Source organism: Mesocricetus auratus, unplaced genomic scaffold (assembly GCF_017639785.1).
Source record: "Mesocricetus auratus isolate SY011 unplaced genomic scaffold, BCM_Maur_2.0 Super-Scaffold_100043, whole genome shotgun sequence".
NCBI lineage: Eukaryota > Metazoa > Chordata > Mammalia > Rodentia > Cricetidae > Mesocricetus > Mesocricetus auratus.
The window spans coordinates 8,393,246-8,419,158 of record NW_024429220.1 but is presented as its reverse complement, the minus strand read 5'-3'; the positions used below and the strand labels follow the sequence as shown (position 1 = coordinate 8,419,158).

At 44.7% G+C, this 25,913-nt stretch overlaps 1 pseudogene; it reads left to right on the top strand.

The window, feature by feature from the left end:
• Nucleotides 1-24,483, top strand: part of LOC121135837 — a 31,075-nt pseudogene extending 6,592 nt beyond the window's left edge.
• The last annotated feature ends 1,430 nt before the right edge of the window (nt 24,484-25,913 follow it).

The following is a 25,913-nucleotide window of genomic DNA, read 5'->3' as shown; positions in this document are numbered from 1 at the left end:
GAGGAATTACCATTGCTGGACACTATTCTTCTGAAGACACAGCTACAATGCCAGGCATCAAGTTCTGCTGAAACCCTATAACACACAATGTGCTGGGTTTCAGGTTGTACTGTTTGTTATTGGGCCATGTTGGACATTGACCCCATTCCTAAACCAGAATGGCACATTACAGTCTGGAGAGTGATGGGTAATGTGAGGTTATCCCTACCTAACAACTAAAGTACCCATAATCACACACACACACACACACACAAATATAGTTATCCTTTGTGGCATCCCTCTAGTACAGACAAATCCCACACACATAAGGAGCCAACAAGACCAGACACACACACACACACACACACACACACACACACACACACACACACACTCATCTAGGTATTCTTTTATGCACCACCATTCTACAGACAGATCCCCACTAGCTGTCAAGACTAGTAATATAACACACACATACACAAACAAAAACCTCGCTTCCCTTTTTAGGTACCCCACCTACAGACAAATGCCACACACACAACTACCTGTCCAGAAAAACATAATTATACACAAACAGACACACATGAACACACACACACACACACACACGAACACACCTTGGTTCATACCTTAGGCACCCTCCCTCCTACAGACTAATGCCATATACATAACTAGCTGTCAAGACCAGTATAAGTACACACACACACACACACACACACACACACACACACACACACACACCTAAATATCCTTTTAGGCACCCATCTACTGAAATATCCCACATTCATAACAAGCTGTCAAGACCAGTAATGTAAGTATACTTGTCCCACATACACACATCTAGGTATCCTTTTGGTCACCCAGTTCCTACAGACAAATCCCACACACATGACTAACTCTCAAGACAAGCTATGTGATTACACACACACACTAACACACACATCTAATTATAATTTTAATCACTGCCTCTCCCACACACATAATCAGCTTTCAAGACGATCTATATAAACACACACACACACGTATCCTTTTAGGCACCACTTCTCCTACAGTCAAATCCCAAACACATAACTAGCTGTCAAGACCAGCTGTGTAAGTATACACCCACACCCACCCACCACCATACCACACCCTGAAATCCTTATAGGCATCCCCTCTCCTACGATAAATCCCCACACATGAGTAGGTGTTAAGACCAGTTATATTAGTACACACACACACACACTTCTATGTATCCTTTTAGAAACTCTCTTTTAGATACCCCCTCTATTCCAGACAGATCCCACACACATAACTAATTGTAAGGACCAGCTGTGTAAGTATACACACACATACACATCTAAATATCCTTTTAGGTATACCCTCTCTTACAGACAAATTCCACACATAATGAGTGGTCAAGACTAGCTATGTAAATACACACACACAAACACACACATTTAGGTATCCTTTTAGGCACTTACTCTCCTACAGACAGATCCCACACACATATCTCGCTGTCGCCACCAGCTATATAAGTATACACATACAAGTATCATGTAAGTATCCTTTTTGGTACCTCCTTTCCTAAAGACATCCCTCACACATAACACACACACATACACACAAATATCTAGGTATCTTTTTATTCACCCCCTATCCACAGACAGATCTCACACATATAACTAGCTCTCAAGACCAGCTATATAAGTATTTACACACACACACACACACAATCACACAGATAGATAGATTGGTGTCAGGTTCTATTTAGGTATCCTGTGTGATCTGTTTAAGAGAGGAGATGCCTAGCACTACATGGAACATAGGACTGAGTGTGGGGCTTCAGTCATAAGGGAAGGGACAAATAATGTAACCTAAAACTTATCCCTGTTTCTGTGTGCATGTGTGAATGTGTGCATGTGCTTTATGTGTGCATGTGTGTGTGCTTGTGTGTGCATGTGTGTGTGTTTTGTGTGCATGTGTGTTTGTGGCTGTTTGTATGTATGTCAGATCCTACTGTACACCAGCTAAAGTTACAAACTTCACTATAGCACAACCCCACATACACACATGTTTACTCACACACAAACATAAAGCCATGTATGTACATGGCAAGATGTCAGATCCTGCAAGATACTACTTCCCCTGTAGTAGAACACTAGCATGCATGCATGCATTCATACATACATACATGCATGAATGCATGCATATATGCATTTACATACACAAATGGATAAGTGTAGGGTTGTATTTTGTATCACCTCCATTATAGTTGAAGCCCCATAGTCAGGCCTATGTTTCAGGTTCTGTTCAGCACTTCGTCTCTTAAACAGATCACATACACAGGACTAGGCAGCAGGCCATGATAGGTACGTCCTGCCCTAATCTCAAGGTTCAATACACAAACACGGGTACTTGATCAGTACTGTTAGATTCCCCACACTAGTGACAAAATGCTCAGTGGTCTGCTAGGGACAAACTCACCCACACCTCCTTCCACCAACCACTGTATAACTTGAATTTGTACAGGAATCTAGTCGCAGGTACTAGTAGATGTCACCTCTCCTGTAGTCAAAGCCTCATACAAAAACATGGCTTTGACAGGATCTACCACATAGTTCCTCCTACACATCCAAAACCCCACAGATACATAAGACTTAGGTTTCAGCTCCTGGTTAGTACCCTATCCCCCGCAATAAAAGTACCACTTACACATATAGATCAAGATAGCCATTCATGCTAGGAAGCTCCTCCCCTTCTGGTCCTCTGTGTTTTATACTCACATCTGAATGAGAGCTAAGAACAGATGTATAGAACCTGCAACTGGTTTACTAGTATTCATATACACTCTTCCCTATAGCCAAACGCCAGGTACACAGCCACACACACATGCTAGTATGAAACCATGCACATACTCAACAATACAATCAAAGCCCTGTTTACACACAACCATGTCCCTCTCCTAGGTGTTCATCTCCCTACAACAAACATATACATACACACACATATGGAGAAAAAGAGGAGAGAAAGAGAGATAAAGGCAATGACAAAAATAGAGACTGAAGTCAAAGAGACAGAGATATGAGGCAGATGATAGACGGACAGACAGACAGACAGACAGACAGACAGACAGACAGACAGACACAGGGGGAAGGGAAGGTGTTCTGTGTCGGGTCCATTATTATTACTCCATATAGTTAAAGCTGTCTACTCAGGGCTAGGTGTCAGGTTCTGCTTGACACAGATGCCCCTATACCCAAAGTTCCTATACACAGCTAGTTTACCAGAATGCACACCCTGCCCTATAATAAATGTCAGGTGCATAGCCACACACCCAGAAAGACATTCAGGCACACCTACTCCAACAAACCCATGTACATACTCAATGAACTTACAACTTGCCATCAGGTCCTGAAAGGTAGCTCCCATGCAATTAATGCCCCACATCCACATCTAGTTGTCAAGTCCTGTGTGGTAAAGACATCCCCTGTATAACAAAAACCCACATACAGCTCTAGGTATTAGGTTCAGGGATGTATCCAAAATAAAGGCCAAAAATCATACACACAGCCACACGTGCACACACACACACATATCACAAACATGCACATAAATGTACACACATGCACATGTACAGAAACACACACATGCACACACCTGAAAAACACACATGCACGCACACACAAATGAACACATGCATGCACACACATACATGCACACACGTACATGTGTAGACACCCATGAATGCACAAAAAAACATTCACACTTGCATACACACACTTGTACACATACATGGCTGCACCCACGCTTGCGCACACATACACATATGTACGCACCCACGCGTACACACACACATACATACACAGACATGCACACAAGCATGCCTGCACACACGCATGCACACACACATATGCCCGCACCCATACATGCATGCACACTCCTGCATGCACTCATACACATACGCACACATGCACACATGGAACACACACACACAAATGCACACACATAAACACATACACACTTCAATTTGTAATCCTCCTTCACCTTTTTAGTGCCAGCCGTAAGTAGGCAACATACACTTACATGGATGAATAGAAGATTTATCATTGGAAAGATGTCATGAAGACAACAGATCGAGATCCAGGACAATACGATTCCAAAGTGTGAGGTTAATTTAAAGAAGTTAATCATAGAAAGTATCTCAAGAATTTGGATTTGAGGAGTCTGGCTACTCTCATCTAAGCAACTCCAAGATTACTATGCAGGTTTCTGATACATATTATGATGTCTTCTCTGAGAAACCATGACAGCACCCGTGTTTGTGCATTTGCCTTCATACAAAGTAAGAATTCCTTCTATTATTACATACAACTGTTGAATTTTGACAAAATCCATTCATGGAAAAATTCTTTGCTTGAGAAAAATTTCAAAAGCATTGGGACTGGAGAGATGGGTAAGCAGTTAAGAGCGCTTGTCCCACTGCCAGGGGCCTCCCAACAGATCAAGCCACATAACTGCCACCCACATTCAGAGGGCCTAGTTAGGTCTCATACAGGTTCCTCAGCTACAGTCCAGAGCTCATGAGCTCCTATTCTCTGGGTTCTTCACTCTCTTCAACTGAACTCATGGAGCCCAGTCTGGCCCTTGGTAGTGGGTCACTGCTTCCCAAAGTTACTGGATGTAGACTCTGTCATATGCTGGACTCCCAAGGGAGGCTTTATCATAGGAATGGGTGGGCTGGGGGTAAGAAGGGAGGAGGAAGGGGGTTGGGGGAAGGGGAGGGAGGGAGGGGGAACTGGGGTTGGTATATACAATAAAAATAGAAAAAATAGTAGAGTTTAAAAATGAAAGAGTACTTGTTGTTCTTGAAGAGGTCCGGAAGTCATTTACCACCACCCGGGACAGGCAATACACAATCTCACATAACTCCAGCTCCAGGAGAGCTGACACCTTCTTCTAGTCTTTGTGAGCACTTTAGCACATACACACATACACACGTACACAATATATATACATGATATATACATATAAGGCTTACATACATACATTTATGTACATAATTTAAAACATATGTATAAAATCAATTTAAGAAAAGAATTTCTCTGGTTTAAGGATCTAGCAATAGTCTGTAACACCAAAAGTAAAACCCCAGAAACAAATATTGGGGTTCAACCTCATGATCAGAGAAGCAAAGCAGGCAAGCCACCAGAGTGTTCTCACTTCAGACAATGGTCAGACAGAAGAGGCGATCCACTGAACCAGAGATTGCATCTACAGACTACACTGCTCCTCACCAAATCTCAGACTGCTACTGAGACAGCACTGAACTCCTTATATGTTCTCTAGAGCTGGGATTAAAAACATAAACCCTGTTTCTCTAATAGACTGGTTCACTCTCATGTAGCCCAGGATGGTCTTGAACTCACAGAGATCCATCTTCCTTTGTCTCCTGAGTCTTGGGATTAAAGGAGTGTGCCATCACTGCCAGGCTTCTATAACTAGCTACTGTAGCTGGCTTTGCAGTATGATCTTCACAGTGGCTTAGATCGTAAACAATGTATCACCACAATAGTCAAACCATTAGCATCTCAATCCTCTATGGAGTCATTAAAATGAACGCAATATAATACAAATTGTATTAAGACAAATGTTCATATCTCAGTTCTCTGAATTAAGATTCATATTTAAACAAGCTACCAGTAAAATATATTATCACCATTTTAAATTGCAATAGAAATGCTTCAAAAACACAGGTAGGATATAGGAATTCAAGTTCCTTTGCTGCCAACTCTAACATGTCTTTATATATAATGAGTAATGTAAATAAATAGTCACTTAGTAAGTAAAGTTAAAATTCATTAATTCTTACTCACACTGAGACCATTGTTATTAATGAGGTGGGACAGAGAAAATACAAAATGTAAAACAATCTTAGCATATTTAAATCAACTCCTGCAGACAATATAGGTGCCAAGGAAACAATAGGATATCTTAAGAAAGGATTTTTTGAATATATCTATTTAAATAAGAAACAATTTTAGAGGGACTAGGAGGCAGAAGAAAGCAGCCAGCATCATGGGCCATCCTTCTGGTCTCACCCATCCTCCATCCAGGAGAAAGTGAGATAGTGGGGGGGGGGAGAGGGAGAGAGAAAGAGGAAAGGAGAGGACAGATCCTTGACTCCATATGCACCAGGAGGGGAGAGACTCCCCCTATACCCATTGGAAGAAGAGGTGGGAAGAAGACAGTGTAAGAACACATCCAACATCAGAAAAACTTACATGACACCACCAGAGTCTTGGAACTCTACACCAGCAAGACCTGATCATCCCAAACAGATGAAGGAAACAATTCAAACAGTTCAAGGCCTGACAAGAGAAATGGAGACAATAAAAAAACACAAACTGAGGTAATACTGGAAATAGAAAAGTTAAATAAACAACCAGGAAAACATAAACAGGTAATGCTGGAAATAGAAAAGTTGAATAAACAATCAGGAACCACAGATGCAAGATAACTAACAGAATACAAGAGATGGAAGACAGAATCCCATGCACTGAAGATAAACTAGAGGAAATTGACAAAAGAAAGTCTTAAATCCTACAAATCACCCTGCCCTGTGCTTGAGGTGAGTGGGGGCGCTGCTCTGAGCCCCAAATCCCTACATCCCCTGCTACCCTCACCCTGGGCTTTCTCTGCACCTAGAGAGGACCTGCTCCGCCCAGAAGGATCACCTGAATCTGACCACACCTCTGTCTTCAGCATCCTCCAGCCACTGCCCAGTGTTTGAGGTGAGTGTGGGCTCTGCTCTGGGCCCCAACAACCAACAACCCCCTGCTTCCATCTCCCTGGGCATTCTCTGCACCTAGAGAGGACCCGCCCCTCCTGGAAGGATCAACCTGAGACTGGCCACACCTCAGTCTTCAGTGGCCTCCATTCTCTGCCCTGAGCATGAGCCCTGTTGAACACTTCCCCCATGGGGGTCTGTTGACTACTTGTTACTAAGGGCTTTTAGCAAAACACTTCTCATCCCCTCTGCCCAGTAAGGCCTGCATGCAAGTTCCTGTTTGTTGTCTAAATGCTAATTCCTGTTTTTGGCCCACCCTTTGCTGGAGGGCCCTAGGAACTTAGGCTTCTGACCTTGGTGTATTTCCACCATGCCTGCCTTTGGTATATAAGGCTCTACCCTTGGAATAATAAATGCCATTCTCCTTGTAAGAAGAGTGGCTGTCTTTGTCTTTATTTTCATCCTTAGCCCTTAGCCTCAGGTCATTGTGAAGTATGGTAGCTCTATAGCTCCGAACACTCTGGCAGCTCGTTACAGTTGGAGGTTGCACCGAGACTGGAAAAGAAGAAAACTGCTAAAGAATTACATTCAAATGCTGGCCAGCAAGTAAGGTAGGCGGGTGTATTTGAATAGGAGTACCAAGGTTAGAGTACAGAGTTAGGCCCCAGAGGGTAGGTCAGCCCCCATAGAGGGGTGATTTAAAAAGTTAAGCCCTAGAAGGTGGGTCAGCCCCCATAGAGACGTGGTTTAGTGTAGGCTCCAGCCCTGACTTGACCCATTGGTGTCAAAATTGTCAGGGAATTCCTGAGAGCCCACCCCCACAGAAAGCCAACCAGCATTCTTCTTAAAGTTAGGAGCAAATATATTAGGTATGGGTGCTGCTAGTTTCTACCTTGTTTTGGAGGACCATTTGATACAGTTGTTACAATGCCAGGGCACAAATTACAGCGAAGAACTTCTTAAAAACTATACATGAAGTCAGCCCTTGGTTTTTTGGTCTCTGGTGATCTTAATTCCCTTGGATTGGAACCAGGTTAGAGTGGACCTACAAAGAACTTTACATAACGAAAGGCCAAATGCCATCTCAATTGTTGTCTTTTCTCTGTGGTGCCTGTTAAGGGCTTGCTTATTAGTGGTAATACAGTAATGAAGGAGCAGGTGGGAAAAACTAGGGATACCTTCACAGAGGCTCAAGACCTTGAGTGTACTAGATTAATTCAAGCTTCCAATGTTTACAAATTTTAAAAAATGCTCCCTTGATCCGCGTCCCCCTACCTGTAATTCTGAACATTCCAGTTCTCTCTGTCTTCCTTCAGCCCCTCCTGAAATGCAGAAGGGTGGAGTGATGTTTCCAGTTGTAGAGACAGTTAATCCTCAAGGCCAGAATCAGAGAGAACACTCCCCTTTTAACTTTAAGGATAAAAAAAAGTTAAAGGAGGCAGTTATTGCATATAGGCCTCATGCCCCTTTCACTCTGGCTGTCTTTGAATCCTTTTCAGCCTTAAATTGTACCCCCAGTGATTGGCAACAATTATGTCGTACTACATTGTTCGGGGGGGGGGGGGGAATTATTTGATCTGGAGGGATGCATACCAAGGAACTGTGCAATGAGGCTGCCGGTTTTCCTGATAGTGAAAGACCCCAGGCGGGGGACTTTCACGGGAGGGAGACCCGAACCCAAGGAACAACGAGACCACGAGCTTGGATGCAACAGCAAGAGGCTTTATTTACACACGGGTACCCGGGCGTCTCAGTCTTGGGGGGGGGGGGGCTGAGCGCGCCGAGCTGGGGACTCAGGGGTCCTTTTATAGCAAAAAGCGCAGTACAGAAGCGAGAAGCCTAGTAACAGGACCCTGATTGGGCAATTTAAATGAGGCTAGGGCTCAGAGCACAGGCAGATAGAGATTTTTCTTGGAACTCAAGTTCCGGCCTTGGCCCTATCTGAAGAACAATTGGTCTCTGTGCTTGCTCAGCCCTGCTGGGCTGGTTATGCAGACATCTGTGTCCCTGGGCAGAGTTCCCTTCTGATAGCAGTGACTATTCAGCCATGAGGACCTTGAGCTGAGCTCCTTTCTGATAACAATGACTATTCAGCTGGGAGGGAAAACGGAATTTTCCATAAGCCTCGGCTGCCTCTTTTAGACTGGGCCGGGGTCTTTCAATAGGAATTTAGAAATGCTTACCGGCACAGGAGCCTAACAACTCTAGGCCAGCAAATTCTTTATGACCTGTAGGAGGAAGCCTGTATGCCACCACTAACCATGTGACTTACTAGAGGTGCATACAGATGAGGTAAGAGCGGTTTACCACACCACTAACCACACCCACTTTAGGCATGACTAAAGACGTATACGTACGTAGGCAGTGAACTACGTCACTAGCCATGCCCAAGGGCATGATTTAAAACACCTGAAAATGGCTTTAAAAGAAGATAAAGACCTAAACAGCCCACGAGTACTATCAGCTGAGGCTAAAAAAGAATTAGAATGGGTAGAAAAGAGAATATTAGAAGCACATGTGGACCATGTGGATCCAAAGCTGGACTGTATTCTGGTTATTTTACCATCTAGAGAATACCCCTCAGGAATATTAATGCAGAGGGAAGACACCATTCTAGAATGGGTATTTCTGCCACATAAACAGAATAAAAAATTGAAAACATATATAGAAAAGATCTCCGATTTGATATTAAAAGGTAAGTTAAGGCTTCGTCAACTGACTGGGAAAGACCCAGTGTAGGGAAAAGGCACCAGTCAAAGAAACACACCCTGAGCAGAGCCAAAGAAACACACTTTGGCCCTGCAACCAGAACCAAAGAAATGAACCCTGACCCTTGGAAACCAGTGCCAAAGGAACACTCTTTGTCCCTGGAATCAGAGTCAGTGAAAGAAATGTACCCTGGCCCTAAAATTGGAGGCAAAAGGCTAAAAAGGACCAGAGAAAGAAACACACTTTGGCCCTGAAACCAGAGCCAAATCTGACCCTAATCCTGTGTAAAAAAGTAACCAATCCCGGAGCAGAGCTCTAGCCAATCTGAGCTCAGCACTGAAATCGGACCAATCCCTACTCTGGAAAAACTTCCCCAATCCCTATATAAACCCTGTGTATGTTCAGCTTGGCTGGTCCAGCTGCCTTCCAATAAACCCCTTTGGATGAGCTTCGGGTGAAGATCTTCTATTGTGGTGGAGACAGAGCAGAGGCGACCCTGGGCAGAGCAGAGCAGAGCAGAGCGAGCAGCGCTGTAACGCTTGCCCGGGAAACCTTCCTTGGCAGAGCAGAGTTGTTACACTCTGCTCCCAGCTCCCTGCTCTCCGGGAGCAGAGCTGAACTGTAGCAACTTCGCTGAGAAACCTCCTGCAGAGCAAAACTGCTACACTAGGCGAACATCCCCAGCTGGAAGACCCTGTCGTGCGGGAGTGGAGCTGATACACCGGAGAAGTCTTTCTCTGAGGCAAGGCTGTAAGCTGCCAAGCTTACTACAACCTGTGGTGGTCCTTGGCTCCCGAGCTCCAGGATACCTTTCTACCTGAGCTATGTAACACTCAGTATCCTTGGCTCCCGAGCTCCAGGATACCTTTCCACCTGAGCTGTGTAACACTGAGTATTCTGTGACTCCCGAGTGCCAGAATACCTGACCCACTCCTGTTCCATCCTGTCCTGACTCATCCCGACAAAACGCTTACACCCAGCTGAAATTATTGTACCTTTAACGAATGAGGAAATTTCCTCTTTATGGAAGGATAATGAGTATTGGCAAATAGCTTGCAGTGACTTTTTGGGAAGTATTAGTAATAACTATCCCAAAACAGAGAGAATCAAATTCATAAAGAAAACAATTTGGATTCTTCCACATATTGTGAGGCAAACACCTATTTCTGGAGTTCTTACCTTCTACACAGATGCAAACAAATCAGGTAAAGCAGGGTATAAATCAGGAAATATAAGTAAAGTAGTTCAAAGCCCTTACAACTCCGTACAAAAGGCAGAGTTATATGCCATTCTCATGGTACTTAAAGACTTTACAGAGCCTCTCAATATAGTCACAGATTCTCAGTATGCAGAAATAGTTGTCTTGCACATTGAGACTGCAGAATTTGTTCCTGATAATACAGAATTAACCTCATTGCTTTTACAATTGCAGGAAATCATCAGAAACAGGACTCATCCTATATATATAACACACATCAGATCCCATACAGGTCTGCCAGGTACTCTGGCACAAGGCAATGATGAAATTGATCGTTTATTAGTAGGTAATGTGTTGGAAGCTTCAGAATTTCATAAGAAACCCCATGTTTACAGCAAAGGTTTAAAGGATTCTTCTATCACCTGGCAACAAGCCAAAGAAATAGTAAGAAATTGTCCCAGTTGCTCATTCTACAATCAAACTCCATTACCAGCAGGTAGTAATCCTAAAGGTATTCACAGAAATGAACTTTTGCAAATGGATGTATTTCACTTCCCAGAATTTGGCAGTTTGAAATATGTACACCATACCATAGACACATTCTCAGGCTTCCAATGGGCTACTGCCCTCAGCTCTGAAAAAGCTGATTCTGTTACTACACACCTCTTAGAGGTGATGGCTGTTATGGGTATACCTAAAACAATAAAAACTGACAATGCTCCAGCATATGTCTCCAGTAAATTGGAACAATTTTTCAAATATTATAATATAAAACATGTAACTGGTATACCTTACAATCCCACAGGACAAGCAGTAATTGAAAGATCTAACCGAACCTTAAAAGAGATGCTTCATAAACAGCCAGGGAAAACAAAGATACCTAAACACAGGTTACATAATGCTTTACTAACGTTGAATTTTCTTAATGCTGATGAAAAAGGACAAACTGCAGCAGAAAGACACTGGACTACAGAGAAGACTTCTGAACTAAACCAACCGGTATATTTTAAGGATGTTATGACCTCAGTCTGGAAACCAGGATATATGTTACGTTGGGGAAGGGGTTATGCTTTTGTTTCCACAGGAGAAGAAAAGGTTTGGGTTCCATCAAAATTAATTAAAATTCGATCAGAACAGAAGACGTCTCAGGAGGAGGAAGATAAAAGCTCATCTACAAATTCATATTCCACCATGGGTAAAGTGACCTCCTAAAAGGAAAGAGAAGTGTTTTGTTTTTTGTCTTCACAGGTAAACTCAGCAAAGAATACTGAACATATGGATTCCTGAAGAAGAATGAATAGCTACCCTGAGGACCATCAAACAAACAGTAACTCACTGTGTGATATCAAAGTCTAAATCTCTCTATATTGTTTTTTCATAGTACCCTTTTATCTTTATTTCTTCACATACCTCAGTCCCCATTCATTTAACTTGAAGCTGGCTTTGGAGTTGGATTGGCTCTCCTACTCTAAATTCAAGCATATTATTTAAATAAAATTCAGAATTTCTGTATTATATCAAAGAGCCATTGATATAAGACAGAAGAAAATAAAATTAGGAACTGTTTTCTGTGGATTTCTTTTTCTGAAAAGTCTAATTTCATTCAGGTTTACCATCTTCCCTATTGTCACCTCTTCCAGTATGCATACATATAAAAGTTAAAATATTTCTTTGTTAACATTAATGTTTGAGTTTTCCAGAGAACAAGGGATTTCCTGACAGCAATCTTCAACTGCTTCAGAAAGAGAATGAGGATCCACTTCCTTGACTTCACCTGATTCGACTGGAGGCATCTGAACTGCCCCACATCATTGACTCCACCTGACAAGCACTATCCTGAAACTGGCTTGAAACTACATCACTCTACACAACTCCGGACCAAGAAACTGAAACAGCACATCTTCTACAATCTGTCCAGAGCTTCAGATGAGAGCTTCAATCAACACTAGAACCCCAGTCAGGAACTTCAGTCAAGCATTTCCTGCCATACAGAGACTGTCTGATCTACTGAGATTTTGTTATACTAACATTTTTCTTCTCACAGGTCCCCATGAGATTATCATCGCCCCATCTCAGCAGGAAGTAGTTTTGAGAATTCCACGCCCCCTCTCCCTACTATTGATATTACAGGATAGTTTACACCTGTTAGTGTTAGTTTTCAATTATTTTAGAGTTGGGATTGGAAGGAGGTGTTCAGATTTGGGTGTTGGGGAAGTCTTATGCCAATAAAGCACTGTCTGGCCAATAGGAAACCTAGATAGGAGGGACTAGGAGTCGAGGAGGATTCTGGGAAGGAGAAACACAGAGAGTCAAGATGTAACGCCATTGGGGTAGGAAGCCCGGAAACCTCTCCGGTAAGAGACATACTTAGATTAACAATTAAGGGGTAATTACTTAAGTCAGAGCTAGCCAGTGAGAAACAAGCAAGACCAACAGTTTCATAATGAATACAGCGTCTTGTGTGTTTATTTGGGGACTACAAAGCTGCAGAGCCCAGGTGACTGGCGGGGGATAAACCAAAGCGGCTAGCAAAGAAAAAGCTTCTCTTAACATTTGGGTGTTTCTTTCAGATAAGTTTAGGTTTGGATAGAATAGATGTTTGATACATTTTGTTCATGGACACAAGTTAGTTGTCCTTTTTAGACTAAAATGGAAATTGTAGGAGGAAGCCTGTATGCCGCCATTAACCATGTGACTTACTAGAGGCGCATACAGATGAGGTAAGAGCGGTTTAAAACACCGCTAACCACACCCACTTTAGGCATGATTAAGACGTATACGGACGGACATAAAGACATATACGTACGTAGGCGGTGAACTACGTCAATGACCCAACTGTTTACACACAGATCTCAGATGCCCATTCATATAACAAGGATGTCTGTTCCATTATGTTCATAGCATTATTTGTAATAGCCAGAACCTGGAAGCAACGTAGATGCCCCTAAACTGAAGAGTGGAGATAAAGTGTGGTACATTTACACAATGGAGTACTATTCAGCAGAAAAAAAACAATGGAATCTTGAAATTTGCAGGCAAATGGATGGCACTAGAAGAAACCATCCTGAGAGAGATAACCCAGTCACAAAAAGAGAAACATGGTATGTACTCACTCATTTATGGATTTTAGACATGAGTCAGTGGAGTGCCAGCTTACAATCCCACTGCCAGAGAGTCTAGGAAACAAAACATTCATCCAGTGACTGATGAAAGCAGAGGCAGATACCCACAGACAAACACTGAGCTAAACTGCTGGAATCCAGTGTCAGAAAGAGAGAACTGATGGGCAAAGGAGTCAAGAGTGGGCTGGTTTAACCCACAGAAACAGTTGACCTGAACAAGGGGGAGCTGTTGATGGCTGTGTGGAAAGCATGGGACTGACCCAGACCCCCTGAATGTGGGTGTCAGTGAGGAGGCCTAGGTAATCTATGGGGCCTTGGGTAGTATTTAGCCCTGGCGTACAAATAGACTTTGAGTGCCCATGCCACAATATGGGAGGCTCTCTCAGCCCGGATTCTTGGGTGAGGGCCTAGGCCCTCCCCAGGATGAAATAACAGTTACTGGAGAGCCACCATGGAGGGCCTCACCCTCTTTGGAGATCAGAGTGGAGATTGGGTGGGGGGCTGGGGGTCCTGGTGGGGAGGGCGGGGGAGGAGGGGAGGGAGAGAGAGCTGGGATTGACATGTGAAACAAGATTGTTTCTAACCTAAATTAAAAAATGAAAAAGAAAAAGAACCTGAAGAAGAAGATGCCTATGAAAGTACAAACAGACTGGACTGAACGACCTGAAGTAAGCGGGCTTCAGGCTAAATAACCAGACCGTTAGATGCAACCGCAAAAGGTTTTTAATTTTTACACAGGCATCTGTGGGCGATTCAGCAGCTCAGGTAACTGAACGCACGCAGGCCCTAGGACAGCTTTCTTTTTATATACATAATTTTGGCAAACAAATAATAGGGTATTGTAAGGAGTGGAGCTACTGCAGGTGCAGATCTGGGCAAGCAATAGGGTTATTGTCAGAAGCGCAGGCAGAACTCATCCTCCCTGGAGAAACCACAAGGTCAGATGTACACTTATCTCTACAGCCTGCCGGATTCCTTCCTTAGCACTCTGGACACGATGTTCTTTCTAATCAGACCTGGTTCGCTGCCTAGGGGAAAGGACCTTGGGTAATTTGCTACTGAGGCGACCTTCCTAACAAAAAACGGGGGGGGTTATTGAGGTTTATCAGGACCACAAATTCCCCTTGCCACATAATAATCAAAACACCAAACATACAGAATGAAGAAATAATATTAAAAGCAGCAAAGGAAAAATACCAAGTAAAATATAAAGGCAAACCTACGAGAATTACACCCGAATTCTCCATGGAAACTATGAAAGCCAGAAGGTCCTGGATAGATGTTCTACTGAAAGACCCCCTGCGGGGGACTTTCACAGGAGGGAGACCCGAACCCAAGGAACAACGAGACCACGAGCTTGGATGCAACAGCAAGAGGCTTTATTTACACACGGGTACCCGGGCGTCTCAGTCTCGGGGGGGCTGAGCGCCCCGAGCTGGGGACTCGGGGGTTCTTTTATAGCAAAAAGCGCAGTACAGAAGCAAGAAGCCTAGTTACAGGACCCTGATTGGGCAATTTAAATGAGGCTGGGGCTCAGAACGAGGGCAATTGAGGTTTTGCTTGGAACTCAAGTCTCGGCCTTGGCCCTATCTGAAGAACAATAGGTCTCTGTGCCTGCCCAATCTTGCTGGGCTGGCTATGCAGACAGCAGACACCTGTGTCCCTGCCTGGGCAGAGTTCCCTTCTGATAGTAGTGACTATTCAGCCATGAGGACCTTGAGCTGAGCTCCCTTCTGATAAAAAAATGACTATTCAGCTGAGCTGTGGGGGAAACGGAATTTTCCATAAGCCTCAGCTGCCTCTGTATAGGCTGGGCCGGGGTCTTTCACTACAAACCCTAAGAGACCACAGATTCCACCCCAGACTAATATTCCCAGATGGAAGAAAACAAGATATTCCATGACAAAATCAGAATATAATAAATAGGTTCAGTAATTTTTATATTAAATTCTGCTGCAGTTTGGGAATCAACTGAAAAGAGCTAAGAATGAAGCCATTATTTTCCAACAATTAGGAACTGAGCACTGCTCTAGGCTTCCAGAGAGCAGAGAAAAAGGCTCCAAGATAAACTCCCACTGCATGGTGGCAAGGAAGCCAGTATCCCCCTTTGCAAAGCAAGGATTCTGCCTTCCCCCGCCCCGGACAGTTGTAACATTGTTACGAAAGGAAAACAACCACAGCAAGCAAGGCAGAGGGGTGGCTTCTCTTACCAAGGGATGTTCTTGGCATTATATTGAAGTCTGAAAGATTATAATTTAGGAAGACGGCAGCTGGCAGGCTCACTCCAGCCTGAAAAAATATTAGGAAACATTTTCAAGGTGAGAGTTCTCACATCTGAACTATAACTAAGGCTTACAAGGGAAAGGAGAGATGGAATGGTGTTCTTAGCTACTGGGGCGGGGCTGATGTTTTTCTTCTTGCTTTTAGTTTTGGTTTTGTTTTTAACAAGACTTACTTTTTTCAGTATATGTTTTTATTTAAATTAGAAACATGCATGCTTCACATGTCCATCCCAGCTTCCTCTCCCACCCCTCCTCCCTTGTCCCTCCACAAGCCTTCCAGTCCCCCAGCCCCCCACCCAATCCCCACATCATTCCCCAGGGAGGGTAAGGCCCTCCTTGGGGGGATCTCCAGAGTCTGTCATTTCACCTAGGACAGGATCTAGGCCCTTTCCCATGTGTCCAGGCTGAGAGAGCATCGCTCCATGTGGAACAGGTTCCCAAAGTTCATTCATAAGCCATGGTAAACACTGGTCTACTACCCAAGGCCCCAGTTTAAACTCATCTGTCACCTAAACAAGCATTTGGTATCGTTTTTTCTACCTACATTGTAACTGCTCTATTGTGAGTATTTTGTTAATCCATGCAAAAATTTTGTTGGGTTTAAATTATATAACAAGACTTTGTAATAATAACCTTAATTGATAGTTAATCATAAAAATACTAATAAAATGAACTGAGAATATCCAAAATGGAAGGAATCCCTCACAGTTGAGTTTAGGTCTGCAGGGCATCTAAGTGTGCATGGGGCAGTGTCGCCCTGCCTGGTGCCCCCTGCCAGCACCTCTCTGAATGCCTCACGGGTACCCCCTTGGCTCAGTCCTGGGAGATGGAGAGGCAGCTGAACATGGTCAGGCCAGGACTATTGAGGCTGCCTGAGCTCAGGGAGCTGTTCCAATCAAACACGGTGTCCTGGGGCTGGGGATAGCATGGAACCGATGTGACTTGGACATCATGACATCAGCTGTAAGCCACATGGTGACAAGAGATGTGCAGGAGCCTAGTGGGGGTTCCACAGGGAGCAGCATGGGGCCCACCAGGAACTGTGCAGGCTGTGGTAGCAGGTGGAGTCCTTGTCCCATGCAATGTTGTGGAAGGAGATGGCCAATGGCTTGATGAGAGTGCTCTGCTCCAGAGTCAATGACAAAGACATTGTAACCACAGTAGGCTAGCCAGCAGGCAAAGCATGGGTCTCCAGGGACCAGAATATCTTCCAAGCTCCGGGGCATAGAGCAGAGTGGCTGCTACAGCAGCAGCAACCTAAGTGCAGCATCCTAGGGTCAGCTGAGGGTACTGCCGTGCACTAAGTTGGAGGGGCAGGAACACGCAGATGAGGAACACGTAAATACAAAGAGAGGCAGGACATTGGCAGCATGTGGGAAGTGGGACTGTCAAGCCCAATTGTTCTATGGCAGTGTCACCCCATCTGGAGGGCTCTGCACACCTCTACTCACCCCTGGCAGGTACTCTCTTGCTTCAGTCCATGGAGATGGGGAGGTGTCTGGAGATGGGTGGGATTTGGGAGGGTTTCATTCTGGGGAACATGGAGCCACTGAGACCCCCAGACCTCAGCAAGCAGCTCAGGTAGCTGTAGTGGTCTCACAGTGACTACAGGGGTGGGGTGGGGGACAGAATGTGAGTGAATGGAACATGGCGACTCTGCCAGAGGCTCGGTGGCTGAAATCCCAAGGGCTGCCAGGGCAGTAAGAGGCCCCAGGCCCTGCCTCTGGCTGAGGTTGTGGGAGACGCTGTGCCCCGGGATGGAGTGCTGTTTGATTAGGCTGCTCAGATCCAGGCCCCAAGCTAAGGCTTTGTTGGACCAAGAGGCCATCAAGCAGGCAACACACTGAGCTTGTGGTGTCAGCAGCCCCTCCTCTCTCCCAGGGACCTAGACAAACACAGCTCCCACTGCAGCTGCTGCAAAGGAACCTCAGGTCAGGGTGCCTAAGACCATGAAGCCTCTGAGGTGAAGGAGCAGGAGCTTAGGTCTGCTTGAGAAAAGTGGGGCTGTGGGACAGCAAATGCTACTCCAGACACACCATCACCTCCACCACCACCACCACCACCATCTCCTCCAGCACCACCACCATCTCCTCCAGCACCACCACCATCTCCTCCACCACCACCACCACCTCCACCACCACCACCTCCACCACCACCACCACCACCACCACCTCCACCACCACCTCCACCACCACCACCTCCACCACCACCACCACCACCTCCACCACTACCACCATCACCTCCACCTCCACCATCACCACCACCATCTCCTCCACCACCACCACCACCTCCACCACCTCCACCACCACCACCACCACCACCACCACCACCACCTCCACCACCACCACCTCCACCACCACCACCACCTCCACCACCACCACCATCACCTCCACCTCCACCATCACCACCACCATCTCCTCCACCACCATCTCCTCCACCACCACCATAACCTCCACCACCAGCACCACCACCACCACCATCACCACCTCCACCATCTCCACCACCAGGCATCAGGTAGTGGCCAGATCGGATGCCCAAGCCTGAGCCTGAGGTACAGCTTTGTCATCGCTGCTGAACTAGCTCAGGTGCCCTGGGTCACTTGTGCGAACTCTGGCTGAGCCCGGAGCTGCACAAGCAAACACCAGGCATGGCGCTTTGGCCCTTTATAGAAGTTGTGGATAAAATGGCAGTAAGGGTTGACCAATGGTGGAAAGTTTGGTACATTTCTAGATTGTTCTTGGTGTCATAAGAAATCTTGTTCATATCATGGAAGCCAGGGGAAACTGTCACTTCTCCCTTTACTTGAAAGTGTGAAGGTTGGGAGCATCCTGTGTACAGCAAGGCCTGGCTCAAGCCAACACAAATAACATTCCATGCCTCTGAGCAAGGGGCAGCCAGGGCTGCACTCATTGCTTGCAGAGTCAGGAGAAAGAAGGAATTAGCCACTCTGAGTGGGGGCAGAGGAGACACTAGACTGCGCCTGTGAGCTTGAACACAGCGAGATAACAATGGGGGAGGTCTACCATTTGTACATTACACATGTTGATTCCGTTCATTCCAACGGTAACTACTCTAGCACCATCATCATCTTCATCACCATCACGTTTTCTGTATTCTTATAAAAACTGCCCACATCTGTGATCCAAATTAGTCCAGGTAGCTGGAGATGTGACTCAGCATTAAGAGCCCTGGCTATTCTTCCCAAGACCCCTGTGTGAATCCCATCACAAACATAACAGCCAAAACCACCTGTAAGCATAGATGCAGGGAGTCCATCGCCTTGTTACGACTTCTGTGGATACCACTTGCACACGGTGCACAGACATACAAGCTGTTAAAACTCTCTTAAACTTCAAACAATGAACAATTTTGAAAATTCTATTAAGGTAATTCTCATTCTGGTTTGTTGTGGTCCTAGATTAATTCGTCTTTGCCTCATATCTGTGAAGATATAATATAAAAGAACATATACTAGGGGCATTATTGCTCAATTCCAGTGAAAAGGTGAAAATTTATAACTTGCAGCATGAATAGGCCAGATAGAGAAAGTGGTTGTTGAGGTTAGGGAAGTGTAGACTAAAGCAAAGAGTTACAACAGTCTGTAATGAGCTGTCATGCATAGCTATGTAACGAATCCTGCATAGTGAACTCCCGTGTGATTCAATGCAGTGACGACACTGGGGCCAGTGTTTGCAATATTAAGCTGAGCTGAAGCTCAGAAGTTTTGTGATGGGATTTTAGGTGAGGGAATGAACTTCTCTGTAATCCCTGTCTTAAAAATTGCAAAGTATAGAAAGGTATCATGTTATATTGTCTGGGAATAAATCATTCCTCATATTTATTAAAGTATTGGACTATGATTGGAACTTTGAGAGCAAAGTCCTAGACTGTTTTGGTCAGATTTGGCAGAGTAGCTCTTGAAATCACCAACAGAACTTGCCAAACAGGTTCCTGTTGTAATCCTATTCATTGTGTTGTCTGTAGAAATGAGCTCCTCATTTTAAGTGGTACTTTTTTAATTGTGAGATGTAGAGTGATTTTGTGACTCTGCACTAAGGTAAGTCTCTGCCTGCCATATGTAACGTGACATTTTCTGATTTAAACCACCACAATACCACTGTTCAGAATGCAGGCCAGATCTAATCCACAACAGAAACATCGAGGCACAGTGGCATGGGCCTTTTCCTTATCTTTAAAATGGAAAGATGATTCTGAGCATAAATCTTGTAAGAGAAGGATGCCTTGGAACTATGTGTGTTGCACCCTTCCCCCAGAGGGGTCTGTTGACTGCTTGTTACTAGGAGTTTTAGCAAAATATTTCCCATTCCCTCCTCCCAGTAAGGCCTGCATGCAAGTTCCTGTTTATTGTCTAAATTCTAATTACTGGTTTTGGCCCACCCCTTTGCGGGAGGACCCTGGGAACATAGGCTTCTGACCTTGGTGTTTTTCTACCATACCTGACTTTGGTATATAAGGCTTCACTCGTGTAATAATAAATGCATTTCTCCTTGCAAGAATGAGCCGCTGTCTTTGTTTTTATTTTCATCCTTAGCCCTTAGCCTCGAAGCATTGTGAAGTATGGAAGCCCTGTAGCTGTGAACACACCTGTAGCTTGCTACATATGTGGAGCTACCTGATGCTTCTCCACTCCTTGGTACCCTGTAAGCTCAGTTTGGCTACCATGTAACACAAGTTCTCTTATTCTTAGTATACCTGGGACTCTCTCTTATTTTTTATTCCATCATGGAGCCTGGCATCCATGCAGAAAATAAGTTTTCTTAACGCAGGTGGACTTCTGCAGATGTCTCTAAGCAAGCAGACTATTCCTTAAAATAGAAAAACAAGGGCCTCATCCAAGTTCTTTTTTAAACCAATGTTACCCTGAGAGACAGACATATAGACAGATGGACAGACACACACAACAACAACAACAATACACACAGAGAAAGAGAGAAACAGAGAGACAGACTGAGAGAGAGAGAGACACAGAGACAGAGAATTGTAGACCAATTACACTGATGAACACATACACACAAATTCTCTATAAATACTTGCAAACCAAATTCAGGATCACATCAAAATAATCATCCACCATGACTGAATAGTCTTCATCTGAGACCTGCAAGAACATACATACATGAGCAAATATATTCCATTTACAAAATGAATGAAGTACAGAAACCAGAGGGCCAGCTTATTAGATGTAAAAAGAAAATGAAAAGGCCTTCGTAATAATCCGGACAAAATACTGGTGAATCTAAGGATACAAAGGCAGACTCCAATAAAATACAGTCATTTTACAAATCCAAAGCAAGACCATGTTAAATAGAGAAAAACTCAAAGCAATTCCAAGAAAATCAGGAACTGACAATGATATCCACTCTTCATTTCTATGCAATATAGTAAATGGATTCTTAGCTAGAGCAATAAGACAACAGAAGGGAAAAGGGGGACACGAATAGAAAAGTGAGAATGCAAAATTTCCTTATTGCAGATGATGTGTTTCTTAACAAAAGTGAATATTTATCAGAAGTTCCTTAAAGCTGAAAAATACACTCACAAAGGATGCAAAACTAGCACACAAAATTCAGTATTCTTCCTCTATACAAGGCCAGACATACTGAGAAAGTAATCAGGGAACATTCCACTCACAATAGCCATAAAAATACATAAGACATTTTGGAGTACCGTTGTTTAAAAACAGGTATGAATTACACAAGAGCAATACTATATACAAGACTGAGCATCTCAAAGACTTTCAAGACAAATAAAGGGAAATTCTTAAACTCTTGTGGATAAGTAGGTAATGTGAAGTGGTTATTTTACTAAATTAATAATGCAATAAATATTTAAATGGGAAATGTGAACTCAAGAAATCACCCATCAGAGTGAAGCTTATTAATCTAACCATAAATGTTCAATGATGTGACAAAGGATAATTGTCCAAGAGGGTTATGTTGTCTGCATTGCCATTAACACTAGCGCTACCTTTCAAGGTAAAGAAAAGCAGATAGCTGCCGGGCAGTGGTAGCACTCTGGAGGCAGAGGCAGGTGGATCTCTGTGAGTTATAGGCCGGGCTGGACCGATAGCCTCCAAAACAATACAGAGAAACCCTGTCTCGTAAAAACAAACAAAAACAAAAAAAAAAGAAAAGAAAGCAGATAGCAATGGGTTTCCGGTTTTCTTTTATACATATCTCTTAATGCAAGTTTGCATTTCCTGAGATGCAATAGAATACACAGGCATGTTCTCTCCCACTGCCCCCTCCACTCTGTCTCCTCCCCTTCGCTGATTCTTTCTCTCTCTCCCCCCTTTAATAAACTCCACGTGGTTAATGAAAATACAAACAAAACAAACAGAAAAATAATACACAGGTGTATTTCTATATGATAGTATATGCATGATCATGTCAGAAACATATATGCATGTCGACAGCATTTATTTGGAGTAGCTAACATGTGATATGACTTGTCAAATATGGATCTTTTGCATCATGGAGTAGGTATCCATGGAGTAGGCTAAACCCTCCACCACTCAGTTACCATCTGTCTCTGGCTGGGAGCTTACAATGTAGCCAAACCCATGTTGAAGTTGCAGAGCTCCATTGTATCTGCTGCATTTAGCAGTTCTGGACTCTGACCACACACCTGACTAAAAATCAAGTTTCATAATGAAGAGTTCAGCTGTCTCATAGTCAAGATTGGGCCCCTTGCCTGCAGGAAGATTCCCAGTTCCTGAAGCACCACTGTATACGAGCCCCTCAGCACTGTGATGGGATCGATGCCTGTGGCAATGGCTCTGATGAGGCAGGTTACAGCTCAGACCCATTCCTAACCTGACCCTAGTCCCTGTCCCCACTCCACCATGCAATCTCACCTCGGAGGACTTGCATGGGGTCTTCTCCTCTCCTGGATATTCAAACCTGGCCAAGTCTCCCACCCAGTGTCCTGCTTGGGGCTGCTGGACACCCGTACTGACAGTAGGCTGACAGTGTGTTTCCCAACCCTGATATAGGTTATAGAGATACAGTGCATGCATATGACGGTGCTGGCCCTCCTGAGACCCCTTGAATGCTACATAGACTCACCCGCTTCAGCAATGGCAATGATGCCACTTTGGATGCCTGCATGGGCAGAATGTGTGTCCTACCTCACGGTAGCTTGGGGTAATGGCCTGGGCTTTAATGCTACCTACCATGTTTGGGAATACTGTTTATCGTGGGAAAGACCCTGTGACTTCGGCTCAGGACTGGGGGTGAGTGAAAATCTAGGTGAGCGCTACTACAGTGAGGTTCAGTCCCCTAATGTTTGGTGGGACTGTGCCAATGGCACACATGAGGAGCGTGGCCATGGCTGCCCACCTGGGCATTTCCTATGTGGAGCTGCTGTCTACCCTGGTGCCACAGCCTGCTAGCTACCTGCCTGCCAACTGTTACACCAACCAGACATTCTGTGCTGATGGAGCAGATGAAAAGCGTGGCCGTCATTATTAGCCTGCAGCTTCCAAAGCCGGGATTACAAGCCTGTGTATGAGACATGGGTGTGTGATGGACAGCCAGACTGTACTGATGTACTGATGATTGTGACTCCTCCTACACACTGCCCTGAAAGTTCATTACAGCAGCAGTCATGGGCATCCTAGTGTGTTGGCTGTTGCTGACCATCGCTCAGGGCTGCAAGTCAAACTCTATGCCATCTGCACTCAGGAGTACAGCATCTTTGCCCCCTTCACCTGGATGTTGGCTGTGATCGTGCAGCAGCAAGCACCTCCGTCCTATGGGAAGCTTATTGCCCAGGGTGCCACTCCACCTGTAGAAGACTTCCCTACAGAAAGCTCTAACGCTAACTTTGTTGGGGAACCTGCCTACTCTGCTCCACATCTTGTGCCAATATATGACTCCTGGGGGTTCTCAGGGGGCTTCTTTCACAAGCACGGTTGTTCAGTGCATCCTCAGATTGGCTGTCTCCATCTTTGGGTATTGCTTACTCAAACCTATAAATCAGCTTGCATCCCTGAGACCAGATCCCAGGTCACTGCATCTACTGCTCCCTCAGAGGCCTTGGATAACAGCACAGGTCAAAACATGAGGGTAGGGCATACAAGAGCAGGATGGGGACCCGGCTCCTCCACTACCCATTAAGGCCCCGATCCCAATACCAAGCATAATTCTGGCCTTTCCTATTGTTTCAGAGCACCAGATCCACTACCTTCAGTGCCTCTAGATGCCTCACTGGTGTCTGGAGTGTTAAGGTGCACCGAGGCCACCTCCTACATAGTCTGTGATCCCCATGACCTACTTGGACTCCAACTGGACATCACAAAAGAGTCCTGTCCCCAGAGGATCAGGATGATATATTGATAATGCCACTGGTTGAGCAGAAGTCTGGGTATTTAAAGCAGAGAAGGAGCTCCTGCAGGTCTGAGCAAAGCCAGCCACCATAGAGTTCAAGACACAATGCTATGATCCTGGGGAAGTGGTTAGGCTTCTCCAGTGTGCTTTCTGGTGCAGAAAGTTAGGTGTTTTTCAGGCAGGGAGAGCCCCTTCTCTGTATGACTAGAGGCTGGAACACCATCCTCTGGTCCAGGTGGCTGTATTAAGGTTCCCCCAAACTCATAGCCTTGGACAACCCATCCTCCCTGATCCAAATGTGGCCTTAAGTACCAGACTGCAGTTGGCTAAAGATCTTCAAGCCACCAAGTGGGGATTTGGCAAGGGTGACAGTTTTACCCTTGAATTCTATCCTACCTGCCCCACTTAAAGAACACAATTAATAGCCAGGTGGTGGTGGCTCACGCCTTTAATCCCAGCACTGGGGAGGCAAGTGGATCTCTGTGACTTCGAGGCTAGACTGGACCAACAACCTCCAAAATAATACAGAGAAACCCTGTCTCGTAAAACCAAAAAAAAGAAAAAAGAAAAAGAAAGAACACAATTACTTTTGTATTCTATTTGCATCATTGCCTATCAAATCAAAAACATAACTTTAAACTAAAGAATGAAGAGTTTAAGAATGAAAATCTTACATTTTATTTTTTGAAAATATACTCATTTGCACTGTGGAGGCCCTAGATCCAGCCTCTGTGTTGCGTGCACCAAGAGCAAATCTGGTGAAATCAAGTGAGCAAATTTGGCTGAAAGCATGGAGACTGAATTGAAAGACAGGAGGGCCAGTCATTTGTGCTAAGAGGTCTCTTCTCTTTAATAGAGAGGGAGCAGCCTTATATACAGGCTTACAGCACAGTGGAAAAAACCCAGGTAGAAGGGATCGTGTTTTCCTAATGCTAGTAATTGATATCAGTGGGGCAAGCCTGGGTCAGTAAGCCAGGACTAGAAAACAGGATGCACCTGTTGGAAGACCAGAGACTCACAGAGAGTCTCCCCTTTCTACATAAATTAGTGCCTGTCTCGGGTGGCTAGGACGTTAATGCCAACCTTACCGGTCAAAGGAGAAATCACCCGGACTGTGTGATGCTCCTGTCTTAGGGTGGTTGGCATCCCCTTAGTCTCCCCTTTCCTTGACTGTCTAATTTTTCTGTAGGCTCAACCATAGTTTGTCTGAGGGATGCTCTGTGCTCATCAGGTGACAAACTGAACCTGGAATTGTCTAGCGCCTTAGCCAAATGAATCATATGATAATAGGCCCTATGGCTACAAGGCCCAGAGATGGGGACACAGCCCATTCTTTTATTAAAAGGCCTGCCATCTGGGATCCCCTACGGATGAGCTCTCCAGAGGACAGAGGATCCCAGGTCTCTTCATCCTAATAATTTGATTGGCCAGTTGAGTATAAACTTTCCAGGGTAACACAAACGTGTGCCAGGTTAGGCAAACAGGTTGATCAAGATTTAAAAC